Source organism: Stegodyphus dumicola, chromosome X2, assembly GCF_044657685.1.
Source record: "Stegodyphus dumicola isolate Sdum_Otavi_A_Nest chromosome X2, ASM4465768v1".
Taxonomy (NCBI): Eukaryota; Metazoa; Arthropoda; class Arachnida; order Araneae; family Eresidae; genus Stegodyphus; species Stegodyphus dumicola.
Genome location: NC_140781.1, coordinates 116,636,538 through 116,658,770, shown reverse-complemented (window position 1 = coordinate 116,658,770; position 22,233 = coordinate 116,636,538). Strand labels below are relative to the sequence as shown.

The following is a 22,233-nucleotide window of genomic DNA, read 5'->3' as shown; positions in this document are numbered from 1 at the left end:
AAGAACTTCCTGTTTTGTAGAGAGACTAATTGTCAGTTAGAACTTTGAGGAAAGGTGTTGCGGAAATTCCCTGGTGCGGTTTCTGGACACAAGGGACGTCGTAAATTACCCCATTCTAAGGTATTTCCGACAAGACGCTTAAAAAAACGAAAGAGAGGGCCCTTTGTGTGAGCTTTTTATACAGTGGAAAGACTTGAAAAAAGACACAACCAGCGTCGTTGCCGCATCCAGCGGCCATTGTTTTGTATTATGGCTGTAATGTTTTGATTATTTTACTTATTAGTATTCAAGAAATTCTTATTAAGTTTTTAAAATAAATATTTAAAAGACAACTGCTCATTTCTTTTCACCCAACACGGGTGTTCAGATGTTACAGGATTATTTACACACTTCTTCTGACGTCTGTCTGCAATTTAAGACAAGAGGATTATTCCTCTGAAGTCTTTCTAGAGTTCACCTTTATATGCTATCAAAGGAGAGATTCTACACTGTAATCATTAACTGCTCATTCTATTTTTAGTAAGTGGAAATACCTCGCAGTAAAAATTAGCGAAGAAACCCTCAACATTCAATCAACGCCCATATAAATAAGAAATACTCTTTACATACTTAATTGTTATTATATTTTGAAGTCAAATAAAGTACTGATTCTGTTTTTCGTTTAATATTTTCTCCTATTTGTGTAAAGAATATTCGCTTCAATGCACTTTGCATTTAAGACATACGATTGAGAAGATTCAGCAGAATTAAGCAGCATTGATAACGTATGCGGTTACCTTGTGTTATCGAATTAAATTTTGTTGAGAGAAAATTACCTTTATCATTAGATAAAGTGCATAATTCTAAAAATTAACAAATATTGAAAACTAATTGCTCTGGAAAAATTTTAAATTAGTAAACTTGTTCTGACATTAAAAGGAAATTTTATGTAAATGAAAACTGAGGAGGAAAAAAAGGGCAGATTTTAGAATTCATCAGAAAGCAATTTTTAAGTACACTTTTAATTAACATTATTCTTTATCAAATCTATTCCTTAGATCTGTCAATGAAAAAATATAATTCAAAGTGAAGCTTCCGAAATAAGAAGGGAAGTCTGAGCGAACAATCGCACAATAATAGCAACTTCAGGCAAGCTTTCTTACGCTGTTTTTAGAGAGGAATTTAGATAGCAGTGTAGCGTACAAAATATTGGCAGGACTTATGGGATGACGTAGTGCCCATTCAGTCCGTTCCCTTTTCATTCTCGCCCCTCAGCGGTCGAGCGGTAAAATTGCTGAACCCTGGTAATTCTGCCTGGGGGTTCGAATCCCGGTGAACAGGCTGGCTGCATGAGCGTTTTCGTGGTTTTCCCCATGTGCAACGTGTATACGAGCAAGTTTCCCTTAGAAAGGTCCTCCTCGATGGCATCCCTCAACTTATGCAGATAGCCCTCGTGTGCTTTTCCGTATTCAACTAAACATAACCCTTCTCATCCTCGAAAGCTTTATTCTAAATTTAGCCTGAATAAAAATGCTATCGAAATTGCAAGGAACATTTCAAGATGGTCAAGTGTCTGGGTTTAAAAAGGAATGAGGTGAAAGTATGACATTTTGCAATCCTTCGCAACCTCAGAAACAAGACGTATAAGCGAGCGAGCTCTCAATATTTCAACCCATAATCCATATGTGAGATTTGAGCAATTCTACAGCATCGAAGTGTGGTTGGGAGAAAACAAGAATGTGAGCAAAGTTGATTTGTGGACCACAAGTAGGGAATAACGTGATTAGCCGTAGGAGCGTTACGCATATGTCATTTACAGCGAAGTTTATGTTCGGAACGGAAGATATGTTTGCGTTTGGAGAATTCGTATCATTTCGTGTTTTCGTCTATACTAACTGTTTCTCAAGCCGTGATAATTTGGTGCACTTTATTCGGCATTATCTGAAACTCCTTTATCGTTTGTTATTTCACGTACATTTGTAAGGATTTTAAATTAATTAGCCAATTATTATGGTATGAATCTTTAACTTCTTGTTTCTGAATTTCTCACCAGAATGCGAATTAGTTTTTGTGAGTAATTATGCAGATGGTTCAAATGGTTTAGAGTTAAAACTTTTGAGAACCTCGCCTGCAGTTACATTCTATCACCAGCTCTGCCAGAGATTATTCCGACTTTAGCCATTTTGCTGGCCAACGCTAAAAACGCACCGTTATAATACTTGAACCAGCTTCAATAGACCATTTTGGGTAATCTCCGACTACGATACTTGGCGGATTTAAATTTCAACTTATGTTATTTTAAATATTCGCAAGTAGTGGAGTTTCGTTTTGTACACTGTAAAAAAAAAGTTCGCTCTTTACAGGCAAAAGTTTTGTAAAGTTACAGAAATCAAAAAGTTACACAAGAATTTCCTGTAATGGTAACAGGTTGAAAGCAAACTGTGGCTGGTACAGCTAATTTGCCTGTAACATTACAGATAATGTTTCAGTAGCCGCGCGGAAGAATCACGTGACTGACTGGAAATTAGCCAATCAGAAGAAAAGTGTTTGAAAGCTAGTTGCAGAAAAAAACATGGCTGAATGCATGTTGGTTGTATAGCGCAGGTAAGTAAGAAAATGTTTATAATTACGTTTGAAATATTTTTTGTTCATTTTATGCAGATTATTCTCATGCACTTTGCACTGTTATATGTAGTGAGTAAGTATTTAAACGTTTAAGCTATGCGATTAATTAATATCAGTGTTCGTAATGTCTAATGAGTTGAAAGAGTGCAGAATATTTATTCCAAATGCAGATCTAATAGTAGTATTTTGTCATTGTGCATCCGATAAATTACGCCTTAAATTGCCCGTATTATTATTTATAACTAATTATTCCAAAATTTAATCACTGTTGTGGTATTTAATTGAAACGGTAATGTGGTTGTTGAAAACAAAATTAATCATGTTAGCGTTCGTTTGCAATCGTCTGACCAAAGAACGTTTGACATCTTTTTCCCGGCAGGCCTTGCGAGAAAAGTTTATGTAAACATCTAGAATTCTGAATGTAATGTATATATTTTTTGCTTACTAGGTTTAGTTTATTCTTTTTCTAGGATTACCTAATTAATTATACTTGGTTTATAATTCAGTCTAATATGTTTATGTACGAGTGTGTTATGAAGTAAAATTACAAAAACTTGAACAATGCGGTCGAGAATCTCGTTTATTCTTTAGTGTAATAATATTATTTTTTCAATGGTATTAATTTCTTACGAATATGTTATAATTCCAAAATGAAGTAATTATATTGATTAAAAATATGTCGCATCATACTTTTCGTAATGTTTTGGTTTACTAACTAGATGCAACTTAATTATTCCATATATTTTAATATACCAATATCAACAGGGGAAAGATGGAAATGACCTAAAATATTTTTCTAAAAATTCGTTAAACTAGTTATAAAAGAAAACTAAAATTTTGTACATTATTTCCAAAAATATTCGATTAATATTTTATAAATTACAAAATTTATTATATTGTATATATAACTACCATTGCATACTTATAAGTTTTTAAACATTTAATGTAGAATTTGGTTGATCTTTACATTATGGTAACTTGGCGATTTTTTGGCGAAAATTTGGCGACCAACTCTCCTACAGCAACCCTCTATTTTTTTTTCCCCGCCGCCATTTTGTCTTCACGAAGTAAAGACATGTTTCTTTTCTTTTTATCTCCTGAACACTTCTTCCAACAATCTACTAGCCGAATTATACTTATGCTAGAAATTTTATCAAACAAAACTGCTTAATCATGACAAATATTCCCTGCAAAATTAGGAAAAACTGCACAATACCATTCTCCTTACGCATTTTTCAAAATAACACATACACATAAACCATGTACACGCCGACTTATTTTTACTTAAAAAAACATCCCAGAATTGCACAAAAATGGCATTGCGCACACTCTTCACTATATCCATGTACACTGCTTTTTTCTCATAAATTACAAAAATTTCACGAAAATACATGACAATTTTCTCAATCTTTAAACCCGGTAAAAAGAACATATATGAAATTACATGAGCGCGAAAAAGTATTTACCCTTTACAAATATCAACATTTCCACATATAAAATAAATAGAATATCCAAAAACTTTTACCTCTAAATCATCTATTACATTAAGCATTACAAATACTTAATATCAAATATTTAAATTATTTCCATGCACGTTTATTTCAACTTAAACGTATACCAAATTCCTACAAACATAAAATTCACAAAATAACTATCATTTCATTAAAATATAGTTAAATTCAAAAACACTACTTAAAATATAAATGAGCACATACATTAAATTAATAAAAATTACCTTACAATCCTAATTACTTTAAACTAAATCATTGCTAATAACAATTTTCCCAATAATACCAAATTCCTTTCCACCTTACATTTACAACAATGCATAAAAATAATATCCTCAAATAATTAAAAATACTAACTTACCTAATCTTCTTCAGAATCTTGATTACGTGGCGGATACACTTTTCTTACTTCTGTTTCAGAATCTTTAAAATCATACTTATCTTTCAAAGCAAGATACCAGGTAAAATAAATAACATAATAAAACATCTTTATTTCTCTCTCGCACAACCTTAAAAAACATTTATTACTATCCTTTTCAATACCACTAAATACCCATTTCGGATTCACTTTAGTTACGGCCATGGGATCCAAAAATTCACAAACACTATTTCACACAACACAGAATAAAGCCAAATACAAAATTGCCAGATTTTTTCCCGATTAAAGAACAGTAATTCGTCCATTAATATCACATAACATATCCCATGATCTCTCATTTCCCTCACACAAAATAATCCGTAATCAGAACTGAATACTACTCACATTCTTAACAAAGTCTAACTAACCAAATCTTCTTCCGAATCTTCCTTACATGGTGGATACACTTTTATTATGGATCCAATAAAATTACTGAACGATTTTTTTTTCCGAATTTGATAAAATTTGATAAAAAAAAATTTCTCTTTATCACATCTACAATTCACTTTAGACAGCGCCATACAATCCCAAAATTATTCAACCCTACTTCACACAACACACAATGAAGCTTAATACAAAATAATATACATCCACAGATACTTGTCCAAATTCCCCCCTTTTCCGATTAAGGAACCGTAATTCGTCCATTAATATCACATGACATATCCCATGATCTCTCATTTTCCCCACACAAAATAATGCGTAATCGGAACTGAGTCCTGCTCACATTATTACCAAAGTCCCAGGTAGTAACCTTTATCGCCTCCAAAATGTCGCCAAACAACCAGTTACCATATTGTAAAGATCAACATAGAATTTATGTTGATTTTATTTTGCCCAATTTTAATACAGTTTTGAAGTATGATAGTCTTGTTACCAGGATAGCATGAATCTGCTAATACAAGTTTAATATATTTCTTGAAAATGTTTCTCTTATTCATGTAATATAATATATAAATCATAAAATAAGTTTTCTTAAAAATAAATTATGATTGTGTATTGGAATTTAAAACAATTCTGTATCTGTATGTTAGTATTGAAAATAAAATAATAATAAATTTTTAAAGAAGCATTGATTTTAGCATTAACAATTGTAAATATATATATATACACACACATGAATAAATGGAAATGCAAGTTACTTTTCCTTACAAAGCCGTCCATGAATATATACTTCCCTTTAGACTGATAGCCTTTGCATGCTTTGCCATATTCTATCAATCCAAATGATGCAAATATGCAGAAAATTTTACTTTCTTTGAAAGTTAATGCAGGAAATAAAATTCAGTGCATTTGTAAACTACATTAGTTCTTTTATAGCTTGGTATTTAATTGTCCAACGATTTACTAGTCCAAACTAATGCAGAATTCAGATATTGTTCAAATAAAAGAAAATTAATAAGGTCTGATTGTTAGACGTATATATGAAGATTTATTTTTTTTAATATTATTTTAAGTCAACTAAATTAATTTAAAATTTAAGTAAGTATTCATGCCTTTCAGTAGCATTATTTTTGGAAATCTTAAATTAAATAACTGAATGCAATATTTCTTGTTAATAAAAGAAAAGCAATGTTATGAAAGACAAGCGAAGTGGATTTGCAAGTTCTAATTACGAAAGGTCCCATGCTCTAAGGGGTCATTTTTAAAAATACTTAATTAAAAAAAAGTATTTAACGTAAAACTTCCAGATTCACACATGTGGAATATTAATTTTATATATTTTATCTCATTCTTATTTTATTAATTAATTTCATAGCATTTCTTGTGACACTAGTAGTAATTATTAATTAAATTTTATGCAGTTTCTGATCTATGTTTTGATTTTGTTATTAATTACGTTAGTTTACATAAGATTTAAAATTATGTAAGGTACAAAAACCTTCTGCATCTATTAATATATGCTGAAGTGAATGAAATTATGCCAGTGAAATTTTTTAAAATCAAAAACAAATTTCTGTGGAAAATTAAAGCTATAGATTCTAAATGCAAACAAAGGAGTGAATTTGAAAGTTATCAAATAAGCCAAAGTGTTGGTCATTTTTTCAGTTTTGCAAAAGAATTTTTATACTTTGCAGAATAGGAATATGATGTTTGGTTTTGTTAGTATTAATTATTACAACTGAATTATTGCAACTTACATTGCAACACGTAATTTAGCTTAAAATTTATTTGAACTTAATTTTCTAATTTATTTTGATCATGTATATTTCATGTGTCATAAGTCTTTAAAATGAACTTAATTCTCATCCTATTTTTTAACACAAATTTTTTAAAGAAGAAAATGTCACATTTGTTTTGCTTAGTTGCACACGAAAATTTAAAAAAAAAAATATTTGCATAATTATCCCCCTTTTAATGCATTTAGAAAATGAATATCCCAAGATTTTAAAATGGATTTATCGACATAATGATATATAGAGAGGAGTTATGTTTACTTGCAGACTTTTTTCCTCCTTTTTACTAATATTATAGTATGAAAATCAAGGGGGAAATTAAGCAATAATTTAATTTTGAAGCATGTGATTACAGTAAGACCATAACCAATCAAAAATATTCATGAATGAACTACTGGTAACTATCATAGTATTATTATATAAAAGAAACCTACATTCCAATAAGAATGCTCAGTAACATTAACATTTCAGTATCTGATAATAATAATCTTCATTCCTATTTCCCTATACCTTGAATTTCATTCTTATTATTGCCCAATGCTATTCCCTAGACCTCAAAGCATTTAATGCATCTGGAACTGCAATTTGTGCCGTCTGCTACAGCATGTAATCACCACTCAGTTTGTACTACCACGAGCAATGATCTTCAGAATTACCGTATTGCCTTACATATTCCATCCCACCCAGCTTTAGAACCAGATTTTGAAAATTAAAAAAAAAATATTTGCATAATTTTCTCCCTTTTAATGCATTTAGAAAATGAATATCCCAAGATTTTAAAATGGATTTATCGACAGACATACTGATTGTTTCGTCATACTAACAAAGGCAAACTTTTGTACACTAAAGGCCCCTTTGAATCTTTCTCTTCTAACTGTTGAATATTATGTCAGCCTAATACAAAAAATGATCTATGATAGTGAAAGGAAATACCAACTGCCATTCACTGTGCAATTTTGCCATATCAGCTGCATATTCATCTTCTCTAATTATTTATGTATGATCTGAGGCTTAAGGAATTGCAAGAACAACAATGAGAATGAGAGAAATTCAAATTATAAAGAAATGAGATAACTTATTAGATGTTGCAATTATGTGTATTCTTATTGAAATAGAGGTTTCTTTTAAAGAAATAATATTGTGATAGTAGTAGTTTATACATGATTACTTTTCATTTGTTATATTCCTACTGTGACTGTGTCCTTTGGAAATTATTCGTTTAATTTTTCCCTCTCAATTTTCGGAAGATAAAATTAGTAAAAATAAGTGGGAATATAGCATCAAGAGCATTAGATATCCCCATTTTCTTGAAGCTGTTCACTATTATTGTTTCATAAATAATAGGCCATGCACCCAAAATCCACTAGCAAATCAGTTAGTAAGATGAAAATGACCACTATGCAGACGAAAAATTTAGGGTAACTTGTTTTGTGAGCGCCTTAAGGAAGACAAACATTACCTAAATCATTAAAATAATTTCAGAATCCTGTTGCTAAAAGAAAGCTAGGGGGAAAATGTTGTCCGAGTCCCAGTGATTCATTTGGACCAATATGTAATATTGTTTTAGAAATTTAAGGTAATAAATATAATAGTTTTCGAATGCTAAAACAGTTCGAGAAATTTCTTCAAGTTCTGAATTCTGAATATAAGTATACTGTATATTATATTTAATAACTATGGTGGCTTCATTTATGAAACGATTTGCATATTGGCTGTTTTTGTACAATGAACCTTCTCTAAGCTAGCTATGCATGATTCCTGAAGATTTTGATCTTTAATGATATTGGGCATCTTAGAGAAGTTATGTTTACTAATTAGTTTTTTATCAGGAATGCTGGTTAAATTTAAAAAGTGATTGACTGAGGTAGCTTGTAGTAATGAGACGGTTCACTGTAATGCAATTTTTTAAAGTATTTAAGCTGTTCCTGATTACTTAAGATATTATAAAGAAATATGATTAAAAGTGTTATAATAAGCACATGTTTAAAACATCTATTAAAATAATTTTTATAAGCTTTTTAAGAGCATGATTATGATTTTAAAAGAAATGTTTTTTTCTTTATTTAGGAGACATGGTTTACAAAGAAGGGGAAAAACCATTCATTTTTTCCAAGCAGTTGAAACGAATTTTTATGAAATGTTATATTGTGTTATTTTTTAATTAATTCTTTTTTTAAGGTTTTATGTAAAGTTTATGAATTAAGTAATAAATTATTTTTACTTCTTTATTTTCTTTATTTTTACTTTATTATTTGATGTAATATTCTGTATTTTAATTAGCATATTATTTGCTTCATAATGTTTCACAATAAAATTATAAATTCAATAAACTTCTTAATTAACATGCTGTAATATATATATAGAGAGAGCATAAAGTTTGTTTTCTGTTGTCACATGTATATTTCACAATTTTGTATGCAAATCTCGAAATTTATAATAACTAAGAATACTTTTTAGTATCACTTTCTAAATGGTAAATATTAAGCTTAAAGTTTTATTACACATCACGTTTGTAAAAAATTATAGGTAAAATTAAAATGCATTAAATTTTAAGCTAAACTGAAGTATTAATTTTTGAAACAAATTTGTTAAAGGCATAACTGTATTAAGCATCAAGAATTTTAATGGAAGCAAGGCTTTAAAAATTAAGGTCAGTTGGTGAAGTTTTATGCTTATTCAAAAAGCATGATATTAGGTTTTTAATGAAAGACTTCTATCTGTTAATTCAAAGGAAATTATTTGAAGGTAGGGTAAAAACGTTATGCATTTGCCATCTATTACTTCAAACAATAGCAGACTGTTGACAAACACTGAGTGCAGATAAGAATAAAAAGGTTAGTTGGACGTTGTAATTCAAGCTTATGAACAAAATTTTGAATTCCTTGTAGTAACAAAATGAAGTTCATTGCTATGTTGAATTCTTTAATTTACTGAAAATGTCATTTTTTAGAAGGAGAGAATATAATATTTTTGAAACATGAAGAGCAGCTGTTCTGAGTTCTTCATAGAAATATTTCACAAAATGTCTTTTATTGTAATAATATGATCATATCAACATGCAACACGTTTACTCATATAAGTTAAATCTAAAGCAACATGTGTCTATTTTAGCTAAAATTACTAAAAGAAAGTTCTAGAACATATCTTAATAATTGACACTAAAACACGCAAATAAAGCATACTTTTTTTTTCAGCTATTTTACAGGCCAAATATAAATTCCAGATGACTTTCCATTATTTTATGTAAAGGATATACATGTAATTTAATGTAAGGAGTAGCATATCAATTTGAACTTAATCATCAAATTAAGCTCAAATCGATTATTAATCAAAATGATATATATACCTACAGATATCATTGCTTTACTCAAAACATATTGATTTCAATGTATTTTATTATAATAAGCATTATTTTAGACCAAAAATCTATTACTTTTATAGACATATCCTTTAGTATTTCATCTATGAAAAATATATTCTACACACATATAATTACTTAATGAGATATTAGAAGGAAATAATCTGAAACCTTTACAGATACAACCATTGGAATTTTACGTAAGAAAAGTATCTTCTACTCACATAATAACGTGCTGTAATAATACAAGCAAATAACCTGTAACGGTTACAGATATATCTGTTGAGATCTTACATGAGAAAAACATGTTCTTTTTACATAATTATTTGATGTAATATTACACTAAAATAATCTGTAACCATTACAGATATATCGTTTGGGATTTTACATGAGAAAAACATGTTCTTTTTACATAATTATTTGCTGTAATATTACACGCAAATAATCTGTAACCATTACAGATATATCGTTTGGGATTTTACATGAGAAAAATATGTTCTACTTACATAACTATATGATGTGATATTACAAGAAAAAGAACCGTAACCATTACAGGCAAAACTCTTGTAAAGTTGCAAAGAAAACACCTGTTGCTGTTACTCAAATAACGCATGGCATCCCAGTTTCCATGAGTTTTCTTAGTAATCTTACAGATTTTTTTTTACAGTGTACGCATAAGGAATGCCTTCTACTGAATTTAAAGAGTTAATCAACAAATTATTTTAATCTTCTCAAGATTTTTTTCACCTCAATTCAAACAGAGCAATAACTCGCTTTTTAGTTTAGTAGGGTCTGGATGACAATGATCTAAATTTCTACGCGAGTAAAACCCTACACAATCATTTTAAGATTAAAATAAAAATAATAAAAACGAAGAAGCATATTAACAAAAAAATATTTGTTCAGCAAAATTTGGATTAATTTAAAAGGTCGTAATAAACGACTTTACAAGTTTACGACTTACAGTTGTTTCCCCATTCTAGGCCCTGTCATATAGTCTTTTCACTCAAGTCAACAAACAGTACGTTACTTCAGGGCAAAAGAGCTAGTCAGCTAAAGGGTCACTCTGAACTGCGTCATTTCTAACTTATACATAAAATTAATGACCCATAAAATCCATAAAATTAATTTTTTGGAATAATTAAATTAATTCATAAAACAAATTAATCCATAAAATTAATTTTATCGAATACTTTCAAAATTAATCCATAAAATTAATTTTATCGAATACTTTCAAAATTAATCCATAAAAAGAATTCAGTCAATGATAATTTCACATTTGCAAATCGAAGCTTGATATTAACCAATCAAAATAAAAATAAAATCATTCTGAATGGGAGTTTCGTCTTCGACATATCACATTCTTTCTCTCAGTTCCGTTCTGATAATTTGCTTCTTCACCACTGTTGCAGCATTTTTGCTGCATTGAAATCAATTGCTATGAAGATATAGAAAAGATGCAAAAGTGATTAAAAAAGGGCGCAAGTTGCGTCCATTGCACTGTGTTCAATTTACGAATGCGTTTCTTAATAATAATAAAAGAAATGTTAAATCGGCATGACTGCTAACATGTCTAATGCATCTGCAGTAAAATCTCTGGTAACCGAAACCCAGTTAACCGGCAATCTCAAACAACGGCACTATTGAAAGTCTAAATTTAGCACCTGTCCAAAATTTAAGTATTTAGTTTATAAAGATATGTAATGGGCTCACAGTCTAATGTCCATTGAACTAACAAGTTCAGGTTAAGGACTCCTGAGTAATTTTAAAATGCTGTTTATTATTATCATTATCATTATTATTATTATTATTATTATTTTCTTAAATGTAAGATCATGTGTATGGGTTTTAATTTTAAATAGCCAATACGATTTCCGAAGTTATTTATTTAAATGTAAGAGATGGGTCGATAAACCCGAATAACGGACCTCGCAAATTGCAGTTTCTACAGATGGCATCACAAAACATGAATAGGTAAATATTAGAAATATAATATTCAGTTATCCATAAAACCATTTAGCTGAAATCGGCATGAACTCTTTGATGCCGGCTAAGATAGATTCTGCGGTTTTTCGTACTGTCTTCCCTTGTCAACATCTTTAGCCTATTACATACATATATTCTTACTTTTTCTGCCTGTGTCTTTACTACGGCGATCTTTAAATTTGACTGAATTTGGTCGTAGAAAGAGACAAGGATAGAGCTTCCAACCTTAAAATCCTTAAACCTCGAGATTTTCGAAATGAAATCGAGAGAAACCAGGAGGTTTTCAGGCTGCGCTGCGACAGCATTTCATAGAAATTCCACCAAACTTATTTTAATTCAGATGGTTCAGGTTATTGAACTATTTGTAATTTAATTCTGATGTAAAAATATACTACAATTTAATTAGATATTCTAAATTTTATGTTTATCGGCTAATTCCTTTTTTCACTTTTCTTACCCTTTTACAAGGAGAAAAGCCCGAAGAATGAAGGGAAGCTTTTATTTATCAAAATAATTTTTAAATGCTACGAAAATAAAATTAATAATTAATGTACATAATATTATTGCATGGATAAATATTTGAAGCAGTTATTACATCACATATTGAAGTAAACAAAAATAAATACAAATATTAACTGATTAAAAATTGCCTGAATCTTTATATAAAAATCTACAGATGTCTACAGTAGATTAAGACAACTCAGATCAAATGAAATTTAATAAGACGGAGATCTATAACATGAAACAGAAAAAATAAAATTCCGAAGAAATGAAATTTATCTGAAAATCATTAGAGGTAGAAGAACGGAAAGTGCCAAATTTTAGTTTCATTTATTCAATAAATTTTATTTATTGCTGGGAAACATTTTCTTTAGCAAAGGCTAAAAATTAAAAACCGGGAGACTCGGTAATCTATCGGAAGATTATTGAAACCAGGAGGGCTGGCAGCTATGGATTAGGGAAATCATGATTTGAGCCTAACCACTGATAACTATCTGTGTTCTTAGTGAGCAAGCGGAGATAGGAAGCTTATAAGCAGGGGTCGAGTTCAGCCTAAGCAGGCAAGTTCAACCGCCCTCCCCAGCAATTAAACGCCAGCATCGCACCGTTATGAAGAGCACGGAAGTACGACTGTGAATTTGCAAGGTCCGTGAATGTATCTATGTATGAAGTCATCTTGAAAAGAGAGGGTACCCGATGACATCCAGTGTAGCGTATCCACCCGAACGGACGGACAGACAGAGAGCGAGGCGTGTGAAAGTGTCGGTCCCCGGCTGACCTTGAACTGAGGCGTGGGAAAAAGGATGTCTAGTGGCAAAATGAATTGATGCTCTGCTCTGTACGAGCGCAGGACTTATTACACTGGAGCTTGCGGAGAGGTTTAATAAACGTTTCGCGGTATTACCATCCTAACCGACGATCCTCCAACTGAAAGGAAAATGAACTCTTCTTTCTTTACACACACATATATGCTCACAATGGCAGAGTCACTTCAAATGAAAGCACAACAAAATTTTTAGCAACACTAAGTTGTTAATCAGGGCACCCGCAACATTCTTCGCAACGTACGCAGATTTTCACTTTCTCTTTTCTTGCCATGATGCAGTTATGTATTCTATATAAAAAAATACGGAAAAGCTGTGTAAAGAGGAAATTATAATACCATTTTCGCTAACTTTCTTGATAAAAATTAAATACCCTTTAACTGTGCTACTAAAGTACTTATAAAATAAACGAGAAAAGGTAAAGGGGAAAAAAAATATAACTAATTTGAAAGAAAGTTATAAAAATACTAATAATAATAAAAGGCAAATGCATTAGCTAAAAACACTCGGGTAAACATTCAAGCCGAGTAAAATTTGGAAAGCTTAATGAAAGGGAAAATCCAAGGTACTAGATGTGTGACAGGCACCGCTGTATGGGATTTTTTTATTATAAAGGCGATGACAATGTTTTGAAGATCGGATTTCTTTGAATAAAGCAACTGATTGGATTTTCTTTGAATAAAGCAGCAGGATTTTGTTGGATATATTAATCAGTGTAGCTTACTAAAACGTTACATCGCATAACCAGCAAGCAAGTTACCAGCATAACAAGTTACCAGCATAGCAGTTACTTTGCATAACAAGTTACTAGCATAAAGGTACCAAAACCTTCAGGAAAACCTATTTTTTTTCCCAAGTTAAAAATTGATCTTCATAAAGGTTCCTGCATCTTAGCGAAGATAAATTTCTTATAAAACATCATTTCATCATAAAAGTTTCATCAAAAAAACTTTCTTTTGCGATGTATTTCGGATACAGAGATAGGTAGAGTCCAAATATTCTTACGGCTTTTACTAGGTATTTTAATCTTAACCTTTAAAATTCATTTTTGTCTTGCATATATATATATATAATACATTATTTAATCTTTGTTTAAACCAAACAAAGTATTTATCTTCCATCTGCGCATATAAGCGTTATTAATATGTGTGATTAATTATTTTTATTCTATAGCTTTTATTAATCGTATTAATATCATGTTCTCAACAAAGAATACCATTACAGTATACCAGTCACAAATTTATTGTGAACCATACTAATTTTCATATTAACGATTATTTAAGTCGACCATTTTTTTAATGATGAATGAAAAAATCATTAATTTGAGTTTGTCAATGCACTACATTTATATTGCTTTTAAAAATTTCTAGGCACTTAACCTTGCATATTAAAAATACAAAACAACCTTTGTTAATTAACGTTTGCATAACGGAAATATGTATATCAAAGGGTCCGAAGTTGCAAGTACCATAACTATTAAAATGGCTTTAATTTTGCACACATATATGCATACATGTAAGTATATATATAAGAAAAAAATATATAAAACAATTATTATATATTAATATTTTAATTTGGCAATAGCCCCTTATGTTCTTCATTTAAGTTTGGGCATTTTTCCTTTCTGTCCTAAAAATGATAACTATTTATAATATATCTATCTAAGTTTCGTCATTTCAAATTAATCCATATCCTAAGCACAACACTGCTAAAAGTTCCATCCATACATAACACTGCTAAAAGTTCAGACATTCGGATAAGTTAAAACCGCATCTAACAGAATCGAAAAAAAAAAAAAAAGGTAATTTTATGAAGCATGTAAAGTTTACATTCATAAAGATGTGTAGGTGTGGCGTAAACCAAATGAAGCATACTTCGGAAAGCCTCTAGAAACTAAGACCATAGAAGTTACGAAATTAAGAGGATTTACCCGGATAAATATTTTATTATTCATGCGGATGAGCATAATAAGATGATGTTGTGGAAATGCTATGCCTGCACATGATAATCAACTAATGGAAAGTGCTGCTTAGATTATTAAAAGACTTCTAGAGCTATTAGGATTTCTTTTTAAGCAGGAAAGATAAAAAAATGAGCAACGCCTTAGCCAGGAATCGAACCGCGAACCTCTGGAATAAGCGCCCAGCGTGAAGACCACCACATCACGAAGGCATGCTAGGAAGGCAGGAGAAATACCTTATATACTCCCCCTTTTAAAGGGCAACTAGGGTTTTTAGGGACTCAGTCGCCAGATCTTGGGTGTGGCGAATCATCATCCACCACTCTTTTAGTTCGGGCGCCACTTTAGAGCTATCAGGATGTTTTTTTAAAGCAGGAAAGATGAAAAATGAGCAACGCCTCCGCCGGGAATAGAACCGCGGACCTCTGAAATACGCTCCTAGCGTGCAGACCACCACACCGCGAATTCATGCTAGGAAGACGGGAGAAATACCTTATAGACCGATTTGAGATAATAGAGTAGAAAAAAAAATGAGTTATTAGAGAAGGAATTAGTAAACAGGCTGAGAATATTACTTGTAATAAAAGGGCTTGGATGAAATAAAATTGAAGCAGAACTCAAAAAGTTAAATACGAAGTGCAATACAGTACATGCGTAAGATTTTAGCTTTAAAAGATTGGATTTTTTTGGATGTTGACAAATCACACACGGGCTATCTGCCTTTAGCTTCAAAGGAAATTTCGCCTCACGAGGTGAGAATTAAAATATGTTTATTTCAAGTACATCAAGAAATATTTGGGTTTAGAAAATATTTTACTTCTTACAAAATGAATCTTAACTGTAATTATAGAGATGGTAAATAATATTTTAAAAAATGGTCTACGGAGTACAGTAAAAATATTAAACAGATATCCATAAAATTGGCATTAATAAAATAGTGTTATTATTTAAAAATGTTTCCAAAGTCTGAGCACGAAACATTTTTTGTGGGCGGAGAAAAGTATGGAGTTTTGTTATATGATGATAATATATATATTTATTTATAATTAATAACGTAATTATTCATTAATTATTAGTAACCATATATATGCTCTTCTTTCGCTCATTTTTCTTTTCTTTCAGGGCAACTTTATGCATGTAGGAGCGAGATACTGAAACTATACGTGGGGGCATCGTGAAGTTAAAGCTTTACAAACATAAAAGAATGAAGTGATTATTTGAACCAATAATAAATGAATATTCTTAATCTGCTTAATTATACATTTTCTGTACTTATATAATGTTTAAATCAGGTTTAATTATGCTATTTTCTAAATTAATAAAACTACGAGTAGCTTTATTACTGAATATCATGCGATCAGCTGTATTATACCAGGGTTGCATTTAAATATAAGATGAGGTCTTTCACCAGTTTCATTGAGGTTTGTCCAATAGAATTCACTATAATATAGAAACCAAATTATCTAATTGCACTGTTAAATACGGTGCATTGATGAAAATACACGTTACACGACTACACGTTACCGAGCAATACACGTTACACGACTACTGATGAATCTATAAAGCAGCATTTACGAATAAATTAATGTCTAAAATATGTGCGAAGACATTTATCAAACTACATATAAATATACTAATATTATTTTGCGAGCACATTTTAGACCATTAATGATGATAAGTCAGATATATATTTTTGTAGTTGTAAGGCTTTGAGCACTCCATGCGTATAATTGCCACACACAGGACCACATACAAATAGAAAATCGCTGATTTTGCTTTGAGCTTTAATATAATGCGAATTTAAGGTAGTTCGGAAAAAAAGTTTAAATTTTAGATGAAATGCGTTCTGCAGCGAAAGAATATATTTTATGTTCATTCCCGGTTCCCAATATTTTGTCTTTCAGATTGTACAGTGCAATATGCTGAATGTGCTTCAAAATTGTGAAGTCTTCGTGTGCATTTACTTTACTATGTCTACAAATTGGAAGAAAGAGGTAATTTTACCATGGGGAAGAATAGAGATTGCAGTTGAAAACTTCGCCTTAAATTTTTTTTTTAGTCCAAAGAGGCTTTGTCCCTGAGGAACTATTGTTTTCGTTTTGCGATTATGCGTTGAATCGCTCTAAATAGCCGTTTCTCGCATTGTGATAAAACAACTGTACCTAGAGCCATCAAATTTTGAATGACGTAATCCTACTGCGAATATCGGCATCTGGAAGCCCAAATTTGATATTTGTTTTATTATCGATTTCATATTTTGTACAGAAAAAACATTTTTATCCTCCAGCTCGTGAGACTGTGTATCGGAAATTCTAAAGATATGCTCAGTTTAAAATTATTTTGCGATATTGCTTTTGAACTGAATTTTATGGTTTAAGTGCGAAGAGCGTGATATTTAAGAAATAAAGTTAAAACACAAAATGTTAAAAAAACGCCCCTTTGGACGTAATTTAAAATCTGAAACCTTTCAAAATTTTTTCCCCCTTTAAATTTTACTTTTTTTTAATCAAGTAATATTTCTTTTGATTTTCTTTTATTGGAGGACATACTTTAAGCTTTTTAAAAGAAACTGGAACAAATGTTTATTAAAACAGGCGTTCATCTTTAAAATACTGTTCGTGCATTAAACTGAGACGCTTAGTATTAAACGAAAAAAAAAAAAAAAAAAAAAAAAAAAAAAGAAAGAAAAAAAATGGAATAATAGCTTTAGAAACAGCGTCTATGTTTAGAGGAAAATAATTCGTAATAACTGCCATTATTATTTTAAGCGAATTGAGGCTTCTGTTTAATTAAACTATTTTTAATTAATTCGTCGGTGTCTATCCTTTTTCAATAGATGCTTATTCTTCTGAGATGATAGCAAGATTACATAGTCAGTTTTGCACCATGGTCGGTTTTAAAGAATATTTTATTACTTATTACGTTTTAGAAAAGAACTTTCTGCTTTCGCGACATTAATTATGGCATAAGATGAAGTATTATGCTTTATTAGGGAAAGAAATCTAAGCTGGTTATTGCTCTATAATTTAAAGTTTTTTGGGAGAGATTTGACAACATCTTTTTGATCAACATGTTGTAAATATTCCAACGCTTTAACTAGTTCAAAAAAAAATTATGTCTCGTTCATTTCTAGTTTTGTCATTTAATACATTTTCAACCTTTGAACATAAATTCGGACCATTTTGGAAAAAAACAAATGATTATTTGATAAAATTAAATATCACCCAAAACTGTTTTATGATATGAACTGTAAACTCATTTGTTAAAAAGATACTTAAAATTGTAGCATGGAGGCGTTATTTTACTCAATTTTTGCCAAGACAAATGAACAGAATTAATGCGTTTTACGTGATTTATGACATAACGAAATGATGTCGAATTTCTTTGGAATGAAAGGACCTAAATAAATTCTAAAATCGAGCAATTTCTTATGCAATTATATTCATAACTTAAACATAAATCTTAAGAACTTCAATTATTTATTAAAGTCCTGCATAAAAATTAATATAAAATAATATTTTTGAATTAATTTTTTAATTTATCACCATTTACTTTCTTGATGACACAAAATATTATGTATTAGGTTAGGCACGAATCTAACGGATCATGCAGGGATTTACAAAGGCACTAATCTAACGGATCAGGTAGGGATTTACAAATTCAGAGCCTAAGAGGTTAGTATTAACTAGCAAGTAACACACACATATAAAACTAAACCCGTTAAGAAAAGCAGAACTTGATCGTTTTTCGTTCAGGGATCCTCCCTTATTCAAGGCATTTAAAAAATAAAAATATGTATATCAATGACAAAGATAATGACAAAAATTAAAAGATAAAAAGCAGAAAAATTTCAAACACACTTTTTCCCTTTTCTAACGAAGTCGTCCCAAATCTACCATAAAGTATATTATTACTTTCCCCCTTTACCCTACCTAACCCCCCATAAAATATACTATATACCAGGGGCGGCCAAAGTGCGGCTCGCGAGCCTGATATGGCTCTCGCAGACAATTTGTGCGGCTCGTGCATATAAAATATATTTATGAAATACGGTAAACTAAAACTATTCAGTGTAAAAAAAAAAGTAATTAATTAGTTTAGACTCTTTTTACAAAGTTATCAGGGATTTCTTTATGTTTAAAACCTCCTACATTACTTCTATAATGATGTAAATATGAACTTGTGGCCTTTAGAAAATCTGGATGCGGCTCTCGAACATTCCTGAATTCAAACGTGCGACTCTTACTGACATGAAGTTTGACCAACCTTGCTATATACTCTACCCCATACATGTACTCGTTTTAAACCCCACATAATATACTAAAAGAAGAAGAAGGGGAAAACATAGGTATCGCTATAATTTTGAAATGCTATCTAGTTTGTTCATTAAGTATAAGTTAGAAATTCCACAGAAATTTGATATATTTTTCAATTTCGAGCTACTCGAATTTAGCAGAGTTTGTCAAACTTTTAAAGATTTCTGAATTTAATAACACAATTTTAGACTTTTCTCATTAATTATCCTATGTGTAGTGTATCAAATAACTTACTCGTTAATTATCCTACGTGTAGTATAACTAACTTGTTCATTCTGAAACAGCGTTTATGTTTAGAGCAGAATCATTCGTAATAACTGCCAACAGGTAAAGGACGGCAATGTGAAAAAGGGCAATGGGAGGACAATTTTGTAATAACTAAGGGAGGACAATTTTGTAATAACTAAGGGAGGACAATGTAATAAAATAGCAGTCAACTAATTTTAATGCTTGAGAATTAGCTGATTCGAAAGATTAATAATTAATAAATAATAAAAGCAAACTGGAATACAACGATATAATTAAAGCAGGACATTTAGAAGAACAAAATAAAACTTTCTGAAAGGGGAAAGTAATAATATAAAAAAAGGGGGGATTTTTTTTAAATGAACAAATTGTTGAAAAGAACAGAATTGCAAGAAGAATTAAAACACGCAAAACTGCAAGATTGTTTACGACCTCTTATCCGCCTTAAAGCAAGTTCTTAAGGTCGCTCAACTCTCCTAAAGCAAGTGACATTACAACCAAACCAATCTGCTAAAATACCAGGAAAATTGAAAAAAAGAAAAAGAAAAATCCAGATGAATCACATAGTATTTAAATACAGATAAAATATAAACGGGGAAAGGTAAAATTTCGAAGAACAAATAAATCACTATGAATCAAATAGTAATTAAATGTATACAAAATTGAAAAGTGAAAAGACAATTTTTTTTAAATGAGCTTCCAAGCCTTAAAAAAGAAAAAGAAATTTTTGAAACTAAGGAAATTAGCCCATGGACATTTATATATCCTTTGCCATATGTATGTACATCATCATTCTTTATGTATACATATACAATGCCTTCGATTTTGTAATGGCTGCTACCTAGTGCCACTGAAAAAAACAGAGAAGGGTAACATAAAATACTATCTTTTAGAGTACATAAGAACTTACTGCGTTTTTGACATATCTCCGAAAGATGTTGAGTAAATGCTATCCGCGGTGCACGCGAAAGGAACCTCCGCGGTAACAAACGGCCACCAGCAGAAGCAATCCTCCGTTCAATGCAGCGCATGCAGAGAGAAGCTCCTACCCCGCTACAGGAAGCTGACCTGATTGCGCGCAACAGGGGGTCACGGGTTTCATTCCCTAACCCCTCCATAGCGATTACAAAACCTTCCCCTCAAGTTTGAAATTTCCCTTTTCTGCTCCTTTTAAATTTGCCGTCTTTTCGGGAAAAAAAAAAAAAAAAAGTATTGGTTAAAGCTTTCGCAGACTCTCTCCCCCCCCTAAATCTAAAGAAAAGGTGTGTGAGTGCTGTTGAATGAAATTTTCAAAGCTTATGCGATATTTCTGTTTACATACTTCTTGAAATGTTTGTGTAAATAGCTGTCTAGCGGGGAACATAGCGAGACCTGATTAGGGACCATGCTCATACGATACAAGGATTGCCAAGTAGCATACATGTTTATTTAAATTATCCTGAATGTACCCACAAAAGTTCCTTTCATGTCAAAACTCGAGTTTTTTAATCTTAGTTTTTAATATTGCCACCTTAGCTATAAAGTACAGTATTTTGCACTAGGTACGTTAATTAAAAGCAAAGTTTAGCGGTAATTTTCCATTGCAGCATTGAATACCTCGGATTGGTTAGGTTAGGTTATTTTCATACGGTAAAGCACACCAGGATTATCTACCTAAGAGGAGAAATACCTTCGTGGAAGACTTTTGAAGGAAAATTGACTCGTATTCAAGTTACACATGGGAAAACTATGTAAACCAATCATGTAGCTAGCCTGCTCGCCTGGCTCGAACCGGGGACGAACTACAAGTATCCAGCAGTCTTTAACCGTTCGCCCACTGGTGAAGCCTTACGTGAAAAAATACGCGATATCTTCATACGAGCTCCCCTACATTTTAAAATGAATTTTCCATTTAGTGCTTGTTTTTGTCTTGCTAACAAAACAAACCCTCGCAAAATAACTGCGAAGGTCACCTCGAAGCTTTTCCTTCTAACTGTCGAAATTTTTGCCAGACTAATGCAAGAACCAACCCATCACAGCGAAGCAAACACGGACTGACATTCAGTCTACGATTTCCTTGAGTCAACTACACATTAACCTTTTATAATTCTTTATGGATGGTTTAAAGGCCTAAGGAATAGTAGAAACAACAAAAAGAACTGGCAGTATTCAAGTTACAGGGAAGTAAAAAATCAAGATATTTTATTAGATATTGTAGTGTTAATATTGTGATTGTTACCTACAGTTTATCCATGATTTCTTTTCATCTGTTATGATATTACTGAAACCGCCTTCTTCGAAAGTTTAATAATTGCATAATTTTCCTCTCTTAATTTTCGGACGGCAAAATTAGTTA

At 31.1% G+C, this 22,233-nt stretch overlaps 1 protein-coding gene across 3 annotated transcripts in view; it reads right to left on the bottom strand.

Annotated features, from left to right (window-relative positions):
* The window catches only part of LOC118188529 (recombining binding protein suppressor of hairless-like), a 192,008-nt gene that overhangs the window by 139,396 nt on the left and 30,379 nt on the right, over nucleotides 1-22,233 (bottom strand). Inside the window, exon 1 of one of the 3 annotated variants that reach the window (XM_085809824.1) lies at nucleotides 20,809-20,962. The exons of the other annotated variants lie outside the window; for them this stretch is intronic. The gene's annotated coding sequence lies outside the window, so the exon portion shown is untranslated. Of the gene's footprint in view, nucleotides 1-20,808; nucleotides 20,963-22,233 lie in introns of those variants that run through there. 3 annotated transcript variants of the gene reach the window in all.